This window comes from Sturnira hondurensis, unplaced genomic scaffold (assembly GCF_014824575.4).
Source record: "Sturnira hondurensis isolate 20B ecotype Veracruz unplaced genomic scaffold, ASM1482457v3 Scaffold0014584, whole genome shotgun sequence".
Taxonomy (NCBI): Eukaryota; Metazoa; Chordata; class Mammalia; order Chiroptera; family Phyllostomidae; genus Sturnira; species Sturnira hondurensis.
The window spans coordinates 376,523-380,834 of NW_028087215.1; the positions used below are offsets into that span (position 1 = coordinate 376,523).

The following is a 4,312-nucleotide window of genomic DNA, read 5'->3' on the forward strand; positions in this document are numbered from 1 at the left end:
GACTCACCGTATTCACACATGTTTTCTATTGAAAACAATATCTTCCTTCTTGTATTAAAAGCTTTTAAAATGCTTAGCAGCTATCTACTAAATAACAAAACCATTATTATTTGTTATATTAAAGCCAGGGGAAGCCGTTAGAGACAGCTATTCTGAGTTCATCTTCGAGCTCTGATGCTTAAAGTGGCCTTGGAAAAGTAACTTAAGCTCTTAGACTTTCATTTCTCTACCCGTGAAATATAAGTAAGTTGTATTACAATAAGTGGTTGTTCATATTAAATGAAATTACAGGTGTAAAGCACTGATCACAGTGTCTGGTTCATAACAGATGCTAAATAATGTAGCTCTAGTATTATTCCTGATATGATGAACACTTGTGTTTTATCTAAAACCAGTTATCCAATTTTAAGTATAAGTTTTAGAGGCACCATTTTCTCACCTACACAGAAATAAAGGCTAGAGTGAGCTCCTCCTGTGGGTTGTCTCAATGTATTAGCTCTCTTCCTTTCTTCATTCCACAAGTGAATGTCCAGCAATTTTCAATGACCCTATTGTCAAGTGATGCACACTGAGAAAGATAAGTCTTTCCCTACGCACTTCAGTAGTCATTACCTCTTACTCCTGGCACTTGGAATGTGTAGACTGTACATAGTATTTCCTACCTGCATCTAGGAAACTTCTCAGAAGAGTTTGACATTTAATGTAGTTGAACAAAACCAGAAGAGACATGAGTCTAACAGCCTTCATTATTTCAGATGAAGTTTTATAGAAGGTGTTCTATCATTTGAGAGAACTGAAGAATCCTTTTATAATCTTTTTAAGTGATTAATATTAATAATTAAACTTTTCCTGGTGAATATTCTTTTCAGGTCACTACAAACCTGATCAAATTGAAGAATTCACAGCAATGAAGAAACGTTGATGGATAGCCATTCATGAATGAATACTGGATTTTAAAACAAATCACATCAATATACTTGTTTTCTCAAGATTACACCATATAGGCTTTGTAGTGAAGGAATCAATAAATGCTTTTGGTAAATATCTCATTTCCTGGAATGAGATATTTCCTCATTTCCATGTCTGTTTGACATGTACAAAGTTCTAAAGGGGCAGGGGACAAGACAAACATGTACTACCCCAAATTCAAATAAATGACTAAGTCTCCAGTTCCAGTGCCAGGCATATACTCATGCCCGTGGAAAGAGTTGGGAGCACAGGCTTCGGGAGAAAACCTAAGAGAATGGATTGTGTTTACTGAGTGCTTACTGTGAATCTGGCACTTTATATGACTATACAAGAGCAATAGTCTTTTTCTTGAATAAATAATTAAAACTCAGGGTCACATTATTTGCTTGTGGGCTCACAGGTAGAAATTGAGGTTTGTCCAACTTCAGATCCTATCCTAGCCAAGAACTAGTATCAAAAGCCGAGGTCCCAACATTCCTCAGCTCCTGTCTGCTTTGTCTGTCATTCAGTTCTTGGGTCTAGGGCAGGAAACTACTGATTCAATGAAAAATCTAAAATAAATGTGAGGTCCAAACATTTTGGAAATGGGAGGTCACTGGGGACTACTTTAACCACTTCTGTCCTCAGTTTCCTCAGTTTCAGACAAGGGTTGGACCAGGTCATCTCTCAGGCCGGCAGTCCCCTGACTGATTCTGCGACCCACACATTGGCAGTTCTGGTCCTCTAGGCAAAGAAGCATCACAAGTAAAAGAGATATGTTTGCCTGAAAAACAATAACATGGCTGTTATTATTAAAATTTGGGACACACTGGTTAATGTAAAGAGTATGGATGGCCACCTGTGATAGAAAGCCAGCATTAGCAAACAGAAGATCTCCTTTGCCAGAGTTTCGTCATGCTTCTCAGGGTCCTCAGAGCACCCTAATATTCACTATCCTTTCTGCCCTGCATCCTTAGAGCCATTCCCTTGAGATCTTACTCTAAGCCCAGGGGAACTGTCAGAAATGGACCTCTTACTCTAGGGATGGCAAATCCTTTGGGTGAGTGCTGTCACTGTCACCCACTGCAGACATTACTAGTTGATGCCTGCACTCTTTGTCTCTGAATCAAGACTCAGCCCCAAAGTCATTCGCAGTGCAATGCCACAGGACAGCCACTATTAATTGATTGGAGTTGGCACGTAAAGGGGAAAAATCTGTTGTACGTGTGCTACATTAATTCCCCTTTTTAAAAAATTGGGTGAAATTAACTCTCTAGGGGAACCATCCTCTCACAGTAAAACTCTTGAAAGCTTAGGAAGATGTGAAGTCCTTAGTGCCTGATGGTGGAATTTCAGACCAGAAGAAAAACAAGTAGTGGGGATCATTTAAGCAAAGATGAAGAATGAGTTTTGTGATAGGACTCAAAAGACAGCAGAGACTTTGCTCTCTAAGACAATAAGATCTTCATGCTGACCTTTACTATAAAAAAATGGAAGGTACACAAGTACAAACACACTGATGATTTTTTAAAAATATTATTTGCACCACAAACTTTAGAAAAACTACAAATGGATCCCTAGATCCCACCCAAAACTTGGCTGCAGACTGCTCACACACTCATTAGCCCTGACACTCATTAGCACACCACAAGGCTTATCATTTTATAAGCATCTCTGGCACTAGAAATTCTTCCTGCATCAATTCTCCATATGTTTTATTGATTGGTATGAGCTCCATCTGAGCAATACAGAAGAAGTTGTTCTGAATTCTCCCTTCTCCGTACAAAATGTGTTTTGAATAAACCATGCCTTTCCCCCCTCGCGTCGCAGGGATTAATATTAATTTGTTCTCTGGCACATCAGAGGGAGTTGTACGGCAGTTTCTTTTGTGAAAGAGCCTTATGTTGGTAACAGGTTCCTGGGGTTCAGGTTGCATAGCTGCTGCTGTTAGCATAGTATTGGCACAGAGTAGGATCCACTGGTAGATGCAAAATTGAATTAGCTAATTCTGCTCCGTTTCACTTCTGCTTGCTGAACTTACAGTTCATTATTTAAGCAAAACGTTCTTCCTTGTTATTCTCATTAGTGAAGGAGAGCATTTAGAAAAATGGTAAAAGGACAAAAATAGCTTCATGAAGTACATACCTATTATCTGCTGGCCATCGTATTGGTTACGTTATAGTATAGTAATTTGATCCATTTCTGTGAAGCGTTTGTGACATGGACATTATTCTCCCTTCCCACACAAAGAAATGGAGGTGTTAGGCTGGAGGGAACTTGTCTGAAACCATAGGGCAGGTTAATGGCAGTAGGGTTTGGAAACCCCCCACCCACTTCTCACCCTGCTTCTTCAGCTTAGACTGAGCGACTGTGCAGGGCACACCCACAGCGGGTCCTTTTCCACCCCCGCACCTCTGACATATATCACTGCTTGCCTATGGCCCTTCTCCCCTGCCCCGCAAGATGCAAGAACCATGTCTAAATGGCTCACATTCGTATCCATAGTACCTGACACATGATGACAGTATAATAACTATTTGTTGAATAAATAAAAAAGAACCCCCAAAATTATGCCCTGAATGTTATTCCAAAAGACCTCTTTGAATATTCTCAAGTGTCACTCATTAAGTGATCATCATCTTCAATTGCAGACACTGGAAGACTAACAGCCTTAACAGTTTAGAGACGGATAAGGATGCTCAGGCCTTGAGCTTATGAACAACCTTCATTTCCCAGTTGCCCAGTTACTCCCTCTCCTTAGACATCACTGCCAAGCACTTACAGCTCCAACGCAGCAGCAATTTTGGCTTCAGAGGGAGGGAGAGAAGGGTCCCTGTCCTTCTCTCCATATAACAGATTTTATAAGGCACACAGCATGGCCATGCCTGAGAGGTAGTGCATACAGAGGCTAAGAATATTCTTCTGGAATTAGAGGACTCCAATCTTGGTTCTGTCAACTACTAATCATATGACCCTGACAAATTAGCTTATCCCCCCAAGCCTCAGATCCCTTGTTTGTAAAGTGGGACTAGAAATGATGTCTACTTTATGGCGTTATTAGGATTAAATGAGATAATGCAAGAAAAGTACCTAGGACAGGGCTGGGTACATGGAAAACATTCAGTGCTCGCTAGTGAGGGTGGTGGTAGTGGCATCAGCAGCAATGCTGGGCGCCCTCAACTTCCCTTTTCCTTCCTGGGAGCAGCAAGAACAGGATCTGTGAGGATTCTGCCCACACAATTGCTATTTTGAGTCCTGCCTGCCGTGGAGATTTAGTCAGTCAGCCAGAGATGCTGATGGACTAAATAAATCATGATTGTTTAATTTTGTTATCAGTTTGACGCATGAAATCAGTCTTTGAGAA

General features: G+C 40.6%; 1 pseudogene; it reads right to left on the minus strand.

Moving 5' to 3' along the window:
* The window catches only part of LOC118999115 (alpha-fetoprotein-like), a 29,429-nt pseudogene extending 28,487 nt beyond the window's left edge, over positions 1 to 942 (minus strand).
* Positions 943 to 4,312: the final 3,370 nt, after the last annotated feature.